This window comes from Lipotes vexillifer, unplaced genomic scaffold (genome assembly GCF_000442215.2).
Source record: "Lipotes vexillifer unplaced genomic scaffold, Lipotes_vexillifer_v1.1 scaffold811, whole genome shotgun sequence".
Lineage (NCBI taxonomy): Eukaryota > Metazoa > Chordata > Mammalia > Artiodactyla > Lipotidae > Lipotes > Lipotes vexillifer.
In genome coordinates this window covers 75,516-89,165 of record NW_006775554.1, presented here as the reverse complement: position 1 = coordinate 89,165, position 13,650 = coordinate 75,516, and the positions used below count along the sequence as shown (strand labels likewise).

The window sequence follows — 13,650 nt, the reverse complement described above, 5'->3', positions numbered from 1 at the left end:
CAGCGGCGGCCGCCGGAACGATCCCGGGGCGCGAGGGGCGCGCGGAGCCGCTGGAACGATCCCGGGGCGCTGGGGGCGCGTTCCAAGGGCAAGGGCGCCGGCGACCGTCGGCTGGGCTGGGGCTGGGGCAGCTGCAGCGCGCGGCGTTCGGGCGGCGGATCCGGACACTCGCCGAGCTGGGGCTGTGGCTGGGGCAGGAGACTGCGGGCAGGGGCGGGGCCGCGGGCGGGCGTAAGCTCGGCGCGGCGCTCACGTGGCCGCGGGCAATCACCATCACCGCTCCTGCAGCTGCCGCTTGGATCTCCCGGCGCTGCGTCTGCTACTCCCCAGCCGGCTGAATACACAGCGTCCGGATCTAACGCGTGGGGCCGGCCTGGCCCCTACCAGCGAAGGGGGCGCCCTCCCAGCGGGTAATTTGAGAGGGGGCAGCTAACCCCTCCCTCGCCCACCGCACTTTCCCATTCTCCATCCGATGCCCGCCTAGTTCCTGTATTCGAGTCCTTTCCAAAATCAGTAGTGATCGGATCTCATTGTACGTCTCTATGCATAACCTTGCAATATTTTTATCAGAAATTGCTTTTTATTTTTTTCCTGATTTCTGCTTTGTGAAAACAGGCACTTATGGCTGTGGCAATTATTTGTGTAATACGTTGCTGTATTCCTAACTCAGCGCACAGCCTGGCACATAGTAAGTGCTTTAATAAATACCTGTAAAATGAATGACTAAATATGGAAGGTATAAAGAAGAAAAGGAAATAAAACTAATGATAACTACTGTGAACATGTTCATATTATATTCTTCCAGATATTTTTTCTAGTGAAATTTTAGAAATTTCACAACTCTTATTTTAGAAATAAAAGTAAGGGACTTACCTGGCAGTCAGTGCGGTGTGGCCAACAAATAAATAAAAGATATAAGTAATAATAGTAATATTTATCAAGCGATTTGTCACATTCCATCTTCACACCAACCCTATTACCTCTGCTTCACAGATCATAAAGCGGAGGCTTATAGAGATACACTTGCCCAGAAGATTTACAAGGTGGCTCCTTTCTCTTGGCAAAGGGCATCCATCTATATTACAGGGCTCCTGCTGGTTTGGGGTCTGCTGAGTCACTCTGTATTAGTAAAAAAGGGGAGAGGAATTTGAAGGACCCCCGCAGGTGAGAGGAGTGAAGGAGCCAGGCAGGGGCTGCCAGGGGCTGTGGGAAGAATGAGGAAAGGAAAGGCTTCCAGTAGGGCGATGTCTAGCAGGGGCTGTTTAAATAGTTCATGGTGGGGTTTGTGACCTAACCACTTACCTCTGCCCCAAAGAGCTCTTCAGTCAAAGCCTCCTTGGACTGGAATGGTGTACGTGACCAAGTTCTCCCCTGGAACTGGAGGGAGAGCTGAGTGTCCAGGTGAGCCCCAGGCAAACACAGAGAAACAGGTGTGTGCAGGCAGGCCAGAGACAGACACGGTTATCTGGGTATGCATATGGGAATACATACATTTTTCCTAACAAGAGTGGACTCATCTATTTCTCCTTTCTACTCAACACTAGGTTGTAAACATGTTGACCACCCCTGTGGTCAAGGGCCACCTGTCATTTGTAATGCCTTCTTTGATGAGCCTTTTTGGGGTTGTGGTAAAAGCTGATATTTACAGGGCATTTATTTTGTGTCAGGTACTGTGGTAACTGCTTTACAGACATTATCTCTTTTAATTCTCATCCCAACCCTCTTACGGTCCTCACTTCATACACAGAAAGAAGGAGGCCGGTTAAGTGACTCTCCCAGGTTTACATAGTAAGTTGCAGAATTTGACCCAGGTCTAGGTATATACTGACCCCTTTAATGTCCTGTCTGTAAGCCTTGCCTCTTCAGTTTTTGTGGCCCCTGAAAATTCAGATCCCGTTGGGAGAGTGAAGTCCTTCAGTTTACCAGCTGCAATGGCCCCTGCAGGGAGAAGGTTCAAGTTTATGAGGTTTGGGGAGTGGGTGACATTCAGGCAGCATCTCATAAGGTGGTGAGGGGAATGAAAAAAAAGAAATGGTCCTGAAACCCATCATTGAGTGTTTTAACTTTTTGGCCTCTGTACTACAAGTTTCAGAAAATATCAACACAAGATCTAGAAGATATAATCATTTTGGTTTGAAGTATTGGCTCCTTTAGTCACCTTGAGAAAACTCCTCTGGCTTTTGGCAAAAAAAAAAAATTGCACCTGAAATTTTGACCGTGGGAAAGTTGGGCAAGGACAAAGAGTGAGCTAGTCTGTCCAAGCCCAAAGCCAGACAAAAAAAAAAAAAAAGACTGTTCTACTTACAGCTCTGTGACCCTGCACAAGTTATTTAGCTTCTCTTTTCCTCTTTAATCTCTTCTGTGCATAAGCATCTTGATTTGTCTTCAGGAAACTAGTCCACCCTATTCTCAGTTCATGAAAACTGCCCTCCACACTCTCCTGCTCTGAGATTAGACATATGATTAGACCTGGCCAATCAGCATATTCCATCCCTTTTGCCCCATTCATTGGTTCTGGGATGAGTATGTAACCCAAGCCAAGCCAATGAGATACTAATCTGGGTCTTTTATAGAAACCATTTAAAAAGAGAATCTCTTGGAAGCAACCTAAATGTCTATCAGCAGATGAATGGATAAAGAAGATGTGGTATACATATATACGTGTGTGTGTGTGTGTGTGTGTGTGTGTGTGTGTGGTGGAATATTACTCAGCCATAAAAAATAATGAAATAACACCATTTGCAGCAATATGGATGGACCTAGAGATTATAATACTAAGTGAAGTAAGTCAGACAAAGACAAACATCATATGATTTCACTTATATGTGGAATGTAAAAAAAATGATGGAAATGAACTTATTTACAGAACAGAAATATACTCACAGACATAGAAAACAAACTTAAGGTTACCAAAGGGGAAAGGGGGGGAAGGGAGAAATTAGGAATTTGGGATTAAAAGATACACACTACTATATATAAAATAGATAAACAACAAGGACCTACTGTATAGCACACAGAACTATATTCAGCATCTTGTAATAACCTATAATGGAAAAGAATCAGAAAAATAATATATATGTATATGTATAACTGAATCACTTTGTGTACACTTTCTGTAACAGTTGTGTTAGTTTCAGGTGTGCAGCCAAGATATATATATATATTCTTTCTCACATTCTTTTCCATTATAATATTTACAAAATATAAAGAGCTCTTATAACTCAAATAATAAAAAGATAACTCAATTTCAAAACGGGCTAAAGATTTGAACAGACAGTTCTCCAAAGAAGATATATAAATGGCCAATAAGCACATGAAAAGATACTCAACATTATTAGTCATTAGAAAAATGCAAATCAAAACTACATCCACTAGGATGGCTATGATCAAAAGTCAGATAATGACAAGTATTGGCAAGGGTGTGGAGAAATTGGAACACTCATACGCAGGAATGGAAAATGGAAAACAGTTTGGTGGTTTCTCAAAAAATTAAACATGGGGTTACCATACATCCTAGCAATCCCACTCCCAGGTATATATCCAAGAGAAATGAAAACATGTCTGCACAAAAACATATGCACAAATGTTCATAGCAGCATTATTCATAGTAGGCAAATGGTGAAAAAAACCCAAATATCCATCAACTGATAAATGGATAATTAAAATGTGTTATACCCATACAATGGAATGTTACTCAGCAATAAAAAGCAATGAAGCACTGATAAATGCTAAAACATGGATAAACCTTAAAAACAGTATGCTAAGTGAAAGGAGCCAGACACAAAAGGCAACAGATTATATGATTTCATTTATATGAAATGTCCAGAATAGGGAAATCCTTAGAGACAGAAAGTAGATTAGTGGTGGCCCACAGCTAGGAAGCGAGTCTGGGGGTAATGGAGAGTGACTACTAAAGGTACGGTATTCCTTTTTGGGGGGATGAGGATATTCTAAAATTGATTGTGAGGAGGGCTGCACAATTCTGTGAAGATACTAAAAAACAATGAACTATACACTTTAAAGGGGTGTCTTGTATGGTATGTGAATTAAATCACGATAAAGCTGTTACCCTCAGAAAAGGGCTCCTGGTATCCTCACGGTGCTTCAGGGTGTGGCAGCAGAAGAGAGGTCACCAGGAATGGTGCTCTAGCCCAATCTAGGTATGTGGCTGCTCCCAGCTTCAAGGGATGGGTGCAATCCTTGCGTGGGCTCAGGGAGCGTTGGAGAACTGCTCTAGACACATATGCCATGGGAATGAAATGCTTCTCAAGCGCTACCTGCTCAGATTCCCTGTCCACAGGAAGCCGTGTCCGTGGGAGTTTAAGGTAGTTTTAGGTTCACAGCAGAGTTCAGTGGAAGGTTTGGAGATTTCCCATATCCTTCCTGCCTCCACACAAGAATAGCCTCCCCCATGATCAACATCTCCCACCAGAGTAGTGCATGTGTTACAATTAACAAACCTACACTGACACATCATAATCACCTAGAGTCCACAGTTTATATTAAAGTTCACTCTTGGGCTTCTCTGGTGGCGCAGTGGTTGAGAGTCCGCCTGCCGATGCAGGGGACACGGGTTCGTGCCCCGGTCCGGGAAGATCCCACATGCCGCAGAGCGGCTAGACCTGTAAGCCATGGCCGCTGAGCCTGTGCGTCCGGAGCCTGTGCTCCGCAACGGGAGAGGCCACAACAGTGAGAGGCCCGCATACTGCAAAAAAAAAAAAAAGTTCACTCTTTGTGGTGTACATTCTGTGGGTTTGGCCTAACTTATAATAATATGCATCAACTATTACAGTAACATACACAGCAGTCCCACTACCCTAAAAATCCTGTGTTTCACCTATTCATCCCCTGGATCCCCCTCGATCCCTGGGAACCACAGTGGGATGTTTTTAAGCAGAAGCTTTCAAAAAAGTCCTTGTATGGGAATGTGAGTATGTGTATAGCTGATTCACTTTGTTATAGAGCAGAAACTAACACACTATTGTAAAGCAATTATACTGCAATAAAGATGTTTAAAAAAAAAAAAGTCCTTGAAAGTCCTCCTTGGCTCCTTGGCTCAGGAGGTCCAGGGCCTACTGGGCACAAAGCCATCACAGGGCCATTCACTGACCCACCTGTAGCTACAGAAAGACTCACAGAAGCAATGAAATGACCACCCTTCTGTCTTTTGGCTAGTGTCTTTCTTCCTTTCTCTTGCACAAGGCAAACGCCAGGATTAGGGTGGGTATGTGTGTCTTGCACAAGGCAAACGCCAGGATTAGGGTGGGGTATGTGTGGGCCTCTAGTGGCCCCTACGTCTGCATAGGGAAAGATCTGGAAGGATACAGCTAAACTGTTACTCATTATAATGAGTTGTGGGATTCAGCTGTGAAGGAGGAAGGTGGTGAGGAAGAGAACTTCCCTTTAACTTTATACAGAAGATTTGACATTTGAAAAAAAAATTTACAATGAGCATATGCATTACATTATATTTCAAATCTAAAAAGACAAAAAAAGCATCTTCCTTTACCAAAGTGTTGACAGAGCTTAACTGGGTGGAGAAATTAAAGGTGATTTTATTCTCTTATTTGTGCTTTTCTTTCTTAGCTTGGAGTTTCAACAAGGAACATGTATTTATTATTTTAGCAAAAAAAAAAAAGAAAAGAACAAAAACTAAACAGAGCCTAGTTGCCCTGGTTTCTGTAGCCTCCCCACCCTTGCCTGCCTGGGCCTAGGTTTTGCATAGGAACTGCCCTCCCAGCCTAAAGCTTAAGGCCGAGTCAGCACTACTGCGGAAGTCTGCAGGGAGACAGGCCTGCTCGCCGGAGCAGACGAGCTCATGGCCTTACTTCCACTGGATTTTTGTTCTGCTGAAGTACCTGTCATGCAAGCTCTGAGCAGCTCTGCTTCTCCCCAAAGACCTGATTTTTGCCTGATCTGGCCTAGTAGGTGTTGGATAAATGTTTACTTGAATTAAATTATTAGAGACAGAGAGAGTTGGGAGGGGAAGAAGGGTCGCATTACAGAGTCCAAGCTCGTACTGCTCGTCACACGACAGGCCAATAAATTGAGATGAGGTATTGCGGCATGGAATAGCAACTTTATTTGGAAAGCCAGCAGACTGAGAAGGTGGTAGACTGGTGTCCCAAAGAACCATCTTCCCCATGTTAGAACTCAGGCTTTTATATTAAAAGGGAAGGCGTTGTGGTTAGTTGTTGTAAATTTCTTTTGTGGTGCTGGAATCCTTTGTTCTCACAGCTGTCCACCTAGGTCAGGTCACCATGTTCCTGTAAACCTCCAACAAGACAAATGTTCTTTTCTGTTCTGCAACTTTTTCTCTCTATAAGAATGGAAAAGTGTTAAGTTTAAAGGTCAGAGCCTTGAGAAGGGGGTATCCTGTATGTTTCAGACTACAGGCAACAATCTTTCACAAAAGGTGCAGAGCCAGCGTGACTAAGCACAGGCAACAGAGCACAAAGGTTAGAGCTAAAGGAATAGATTCAGCATGGAGTCAGGTTTGTTCTTCTCTGTTATAGTTGCTGTTAACAAATGGTGCAAACTACTGGAGAATGCTTTGAGTCATTGGTGGGGGGATGACTCAAAGAGATCTCTGCTTCCTTCTTGTGGCCGTAGGGGGTGATATTTCAGAAGAGCTGAATACAATTAATTCTCGGTGGCAGAAAATGGAAGTTTGTTATGTATTTATTGATATGCATTTGCTCTGAATTTACTGCATTTTTTTTTTTTACAAGGAAAACCACCATTTTGGTTCCCAAGTTTTATTCAAGAACTCACACAAAATATTCCAGATAATTGAGTTTTAATCATCTTCATCCTGTTCTTCATCTTGATTAATCTGGAAGTAACGCAATTCGTAACTCTCTTTGCTGTTAGCAACTACGCGTAACCAATCATGTAGATTATTCTTCAAATATTTTTTGGTGAAGTATTTCGAATACCTTTTGGGAAAAGGCACCTCAGAGGTTACAGTAATCTTGCTTTTGCTTCTTTCGGTTGTTACAACCCTCCACCAAGATTCCCAGCTTTTCCATTCACTTTGATTCTCTCCTGAAGAAACTGCTCAAAATTGGCAGCATCTATGATTCCATCTTCTATAGGGTGGGTACAGTCAAGGGTAAACTTCGGGACCTGCTTTTATTTTGCTCCCCTTCGCCACAAACTTTTTCACGGGCGCCATGGAGGCAGCGAAGGCAGAAAGGGCTACTGCATTTTAAAACACACTGAAATAGTCTACACAGAAGAACACTGGGTTTTGGGAGGCTAGGCAATGCTGGCTCTGCCTGGGGGTAGCTGACACAAGTTACTTTGCCAGTCTGAGCCTCAGGTTCCCCCTCTGTAAAAAGTAGATAAGAGTGATGATTGAGGGAGCCTACATAAGGCAAGGATCTGTAAAAACGTTCAATGATTTTCCTTCCTGGACCCATGATTTTTACATCGCGGTGGCAGGGGCCGGCCATGGGGCCACCCGAGGCTGCAGAGGTTCCCTGAAGTAGGGCTAGAGGAGTCCAAACAAGACGGGGACTCGGCCGTCTCCGCGCAAACCCAGGTTTCCGGCGGGACCCGCAGCCCAGCCAGGAGCAAGCGGCAGCGAGACACTGCCCCCACGTGGCCGTAGGCAGTATGCCACGCTCGTGGAAAATCAAATGCAAACATACATGACGAGTGAATATTAATATTAACAATTGGGAACTTTGTTTTCCTTTTTAATGCTGCGTCCCGACTGAACTTACTACTGCCGATTACAAGAGCACTTTGACTCCAAAGCCCAGGAGGAAGCCAGGGGTTAATATGCTGTAACTGGCGCGTGAAGCGTCAGGCTGATATCGGGCATGCGTAAACCGATGAGGGTGGGGCTTAGAGAACATGAGGCGCCGCGTCACTAGACTAATATAGTATGAACGGAAAGGATTGCGACTGGGCGGTAGCGTGGCCGAGTGGTCTAAGGCGCTGGATTTAGGCTCCAGTCATTTCGATGGCGTGGGTTCGAATCCCACCGCTGCCACACCTTTAGGGGTTTCACTTTTCCATCCTTCAAATTCTATATCCTCTCCCAATTACTCTTCACTTTTTCTGCCTTCTGACGCTTTTTTTTTCCCCACAGTAGAAAATCCTCAGAGGCATCCTTCATTTCATTCACTTTCTCCTTACACAGAAATTTCAACCTGTAAAAGTTATTTCTTCCAGTTCAGCCTTTTTTTTTTAATGGAATGGGTAAGGGAGGGGAAAAGAAGGAAACTGCAGGACAATCCACCTCACTCCCTAGCCTAGTACACAAACCCACCAATCCCGCTACCTTAAAAAACGGAAACAAAAACGTCTCCCTATTTCCATGGGAAAGCATCCTGAGATACCTTGAAAAGCTCTCAACAGTCTGTGCCTTTAATTTAATGCTTCAAGGCCTGAGGCCACTGAGAGTGGGCCCCTTTACCTCCCAAGGACAAAAATTAGGTGGAGGTGATTTTAATCAAGACGTCAGTTAGGAAGGGTCCCTTTCTGGCCCGCTCTGTGTCAGCAGAGAGCTCAGGCTGACTCCATAAATCACTGTTGGTAGAAGCTGTGTCAGGTGACTTTATGGAGGGTCTGGGGTATCAGGAGCCCTGCCCACCCCCCAGGTGTATCAGCCTTGAGGTCCCAGCTTCATTGATCCACTTCCTGCTTGGTTTTCGAACTTGTTTATTTACTCATTCAACAACCATTTATGAAGGGCCTACTATGTGCCAGAAATCCTGAGGCTACAGAGCAAAACAGCAGACATGTTTTGGCCTCCATAGAGTTCACAGCCACTGTAATTTCTTTAATTATACCTGTGAGGAGTGTCATGCAGAATGCGGAAGCCGACCCAGGGACAACGGAACAAGTGACCTTTAGCTTGGACTTGAAATTGAGAGATTAGCTAGTGAAGGTGGGAGAGGGGAGTTCCAGGAAGAGGGAAGAGCATGTGGAATATCCTAGAGGCAAAGGAGAGCCTGGTGAGTCTGAGATGCTGGGAAGGTAATTCAGGGCAGCTGGACAGAGAGCAGCTGGACAAATGGCTAGAGATGAGACTGAAGTGTTAGGCAAGCAGGGCCATAAATGCCAAGTTAAGGCTTTGAACTTGGCCCTGAGGGCATGCGAAACCATGGAAAGGTTTTAAGCCGGAGGGTGGCATGTTCCAATTTTGGATGTTGCCTCTGGCAGTAGGAATAGGAGGTTCTATTCAAAGCCTACTGTAGTTGTCTAGGAGAAAGGAGAGTGGCTTGTACCATGGTTGTGACAGTGTGTTGGACAGGGAGACATTTTGGAGGTGGATCTGACAGAACTCAATGACGAAGACATGAAAAAGAACACATCGAAAGTGATGACCAGGTTTTGGGCTTGAGCCACTGGATGGCTGGCAGTGCCTCTCATCTCCCTAGGAGGGAACACAGGATGAAGAGGACGTTTGTGAAAAAGATGATTTCACTTTGATCCACACTGAGTTTGAGATTTAAGACATGGGGTTGAGTAGATTGGACACAGAAGTCTGGAGGCCAAGAGAACACTGAGCAATTGATACAGATTTGGGAGGCATTGGAGACTGCAGTCATGGGAATGGATGAACTTGCCCAGGAAGAGCATGCAGAGGAAGTCGAGGGACCAATATGGAGTCCTGAGGACCATCATCCTAAAGGGAATGCAATGGAAAAGAAGCCAGTGAAGGAGATAAAGAAGGACTGGTCAGAGACACAAGTGGAAGACAGGTGTGTTGTCATATAGATTGTTGTCAAGAAGATTATGGCAAGAAAGCGGGAGTAACCAACTATGTAGAAGAGACTTGGCAAAATAAAGACTGAAAAATATTCTTTGGTTTTATGATTTACGGACAAGGTCATTGATGACCTTGATTAAAGCCACTTTGGTGTGAGTTGAAGAGAAGAAATGGAAACATAAGTGTGGACATCTCATCATGAAATTTGATGAGTGATGGTAGTAGTAGCAGGAAGGGGAATGGGGAGTCAAGAGAAATTTCTTTTTTTTTTTTTGGCGATACACGGGCCTCTCACTGTTGCGGCCTCTCCCGTTGCGGAGCACAGGCTCCGGACGTGCAGGCTCAGCGGCCATGGCTCACGGGTCCAGCTGCTCTGCGGCAAGTGGGATCTTCCCGGACCAGGTCACGAACCCGTGTCTCCTGCATCGGCAGGCAGACTCTCAACCACTGTGCCACCAGGGAAGCCCAAGAGAAACATTTTTAAGATAAGCGAGACCAGATGATGTTTTAGACGCCTGGCATTGGGTCTACAAAGGGGAATAGCTCCATCACCCATAATGGAAAGTTTATGAATTCGCCTTAATGGTCCATTCTGATTGGCTATTTCACTTTGAGCTGCCCACAGTAATGACTCTGTTTTCTGCGTTTATAACGCTTCTGCTTAGTGTCTCCAAGAAAGCTAGGACCTCTTCCTACTTGCTGTCTCAAAATTAGAACACTCCCTAACACTATACACAAAAATAAACTCAAAACAGATGAAAGACCTAAATGTAAGGCCGCATTCTATAAAACCCTTAGAGGAAAACATAGGCAGAACACTCTCTGACATAAATTGCAGCAAGATCTTTTTTAATCCACCTCCTAGAGTAATGAAAATAAAAATAAACAAATGGGAACTAATTAAACTTAGAAGCCTTTGCACAGCAAAGGAAACCATAAACAAGACGAAAAGACAACCTACAGAATGGGAGAAAATAGTTGCAAATGAAACAACTGACAAGGGATTAATTTCCAAAATATAAAAACAGCTCACGCAGCTCAATATCAAAAAAACAAACAACCCAATCAAAAAACAGGCAGAAGATCTAAATAGACATTTCTCCAAAGAAGACATACAGATGGCCAAAAAGCACATGAAAAGATGCTTAACATCACTAATTATTAGAGAAATGAAAATCACAACTACAATGAGCTATCACCTCACACCACTCAGAAATGGCCATCATCAAAAAATCTACAAACAATGAATGCTGGAGAGGTTGTGGAGAAAAGGGAACCCTCGGGCACTGTTGGTGGGAATGTAAATTGGTACAGCCCCTATGGAGAACAGTACGGAGGTTCCTTAAAAAACTAAAAATAAGGGCTTCCCTGGTGGCGCAGTGGTTGAGAGTCCGCCTGCCGATACAGGGCACATGGGTTCATGACCCGGTCCGGGAAGATCCCACATGCTGCGGAGCAGCTGGGCCCGTGAGCCATAGCTGCTGAGCCTGTGCGTCCGCAGCCTGTGCTCTGCAACGGGAGAGGCCACAACAGTGGGAGGCCCGCGTACCGCAAAAACAAAACAAAACAAAACAAAAACCTAAAAATAGAGCTACCATATGATCCAGCAATCCCACTCCTGGCCGTATATCTGGAGAAAACCTTAATTTGAAAAGATACACGCACCCCAGTGTTCATTGCAGCACAATTTACAATAGCCAGGACGTGGAAGCAACCTAAATGTCCATAGACAGAGGAATGGATAAAGAAGATATGGTACATATATGCAATTGAATATTACTCAGTCATAAAAAAGAACGAAATAATGCCATTTGCAGCAACATGGATAGACCTAGAGATTGTCATACTGAGTGAAGTAAGTCAGACAAAGACAAATATCATATGCTATCACTAATATGTGGAATCTAAAAAATGTACAGATGAACTTACTGGAGTTTTCACGGATGTAGAAAACAAACTTATGGTTACCAGGAGGGAAAGGGCGGGGATAAATTGGGAGATTGGGATTGACATATACACACTACTATATATAAAATGGATAACTAATAAGGACCTACGTATAACACAGGCAACTACTCAATACTCTGTAATTACCTATATAGGAAAAGAATCTAAAAAAGCATGGATATATGTATATGTATAACTGATTCACTTTGCTGTACACCTGAAACTAACACAACACTGTAAATCAACTATTTCCAATAAAAATTTAAAATAAAATATCTATGAGAAGGTATACAAGAAAAAAAAGAAAGAACCTCATGGAGGGTGGGTTATCTGGGCAGCCTCTAAAACCCTAACGGGCACTTGGTTCCTCTGTTGGGTGGAAGTGCTACCTCCTTTCCCATTGGGTGAAGACACTTGAGAGGAAGGAAGCTTTCTGGCATAGTGACCCATGCTGCCCCCATGCCCAGGGTTTAGACAGTCTGCTTTCAGGGGAAGAGATGACTTCGAGAAATCCAGAAAACAAGGAAATTGATTTTGCTTTTGGGTTTCCCAAGCTGAGGTTTGGCAGTAGACAGAAGATCTAGAAGGTTATGTGAACAGTGAAAACCTGTTTTCCCTGACCTAAGAACAGATTTCTCAGGACTGGTAGAGAAAGTCAGAGGAGAAGGTGAGTTTACTTGCAAGCATGTTACTGAGAAGCAAGCAAGCCCCAAATGGCCTGAGGTTTGTGGATCTGAGACTGAGAAAGATCCCAGAGCTCAACCCAAGCCCTGACGTGGCTAAGGTGCAGAAAAGCAGAAATAACCATGTGTCATGTTTAGGCCAGTGGGCCTTGGGCAGGTCCTCCAAATTACCCCGCCTGTAGAGAAGTGACCCCACCCTCCTGTACTCTTTGAAGTTAGGCAACCCCAGTTTCCTTATTTATAAAATAAGAATAATAAGCCCTATGTAAGGGTGGGCCTGAGAATTAAGTAAGAGCATACAGATGAAAGCTCTTTCAAACTGTTGAGCATTAAACATAAAGGATAAAGCATAAACAAAGCATAAAGGATTATTATTGAGCTTTTAAAAATTATATACACACATGCAAATTCAACATAGCAAACAGGAGCATACGTTTTTGAACCGCTTCATGAAGTTTCTTAATAGTTCAGCAGAGGACATACTGCTGATGCCCATGCCGGGCGATGGCCATGTTGGCCCTAACTAACACATTTGCTCCCCCCGACCCCGTCACAGATTTCTTTAGGCTTGTGATGGTTTTCTTCTCTGCTAGGATCCATAGTTTTATCAGCCAATTCCACGTGTGCATATTATGATATATATACAGACATATTTACACACTAATATTTTGGTATTCACAATTGATACCAAGATGATAGGGAGGCACTGTTTCTCTGGAGAGCAGCGCTGGATTAAGAAATTTTGTGGTTTAAACATTAAAGATTATGGTGATCACTACTGGCCCCCTCACTAACAACTTGAAGCAACAGTAAAACAAAAAATATGACCAACTAATTTCTAATAATTCCCATTATTACTATATTGGTACTTTTTAGAGAGATCCAATTATTTTAAAGGTTTTTTTTTGAGACTTAATTGACATGTAACATTACATTAGTTTCAGCTGTACAACATAATTATTTGCCATATGTATATATTGTGAAATGATCACAATGTCTAGTTAAATTCCATCACCACACAGAGTTCCAATTATTTTTCTTGTGATGAAAACTTAAGATCTACTCTCAGCAACTTTCATTTATACAATACTATATTATTAACTATAGTTACCAGGCTGTACATTTCACCCCCATAATTTATTTACTTTATAACTAACTGGAAGTTTGTATATTTTGACGACCCTAAAAAACATTTTTTTTTTTCCTTTTTTGATGTCCCTTCTGGTATTGAAGTCTGTGCTTACTGAGTCATCCCCAGACTCATGAACCGGAAACCCAAAAAGGCCAAGTTGG

General features: G+C 43.6%; 1 non-coding gene and 1 pseudogene across 1 annotated transcript; one reads left to right on the top strand and one right to left on the bottom strand.

Annotated features, from left to right (window-relative positions):
- Nucleotides 1-6,799: 6,799 nt before the first annotated feature.
- On the bottom strand, nucleotides 6,800-7,177 carry LOC103084561 (60S ribosomal protein L22 pseudogene; annotated as a pseudogene).
- Nucleotides 7,178-7,920: 743 nt separating this feature from the next.
- TRNAL-UAG (transfer RNA leucine (anticodon UAG)) lies at nucleotides 7,921-8,002 on the top strand. The gene has a single exon. It is a non-coding gene; the product is annotated as a tRNA-Leu (tRNA).
- Nucleotides 8,003-13,650: the final 5,648 nt, after the last annotated feature.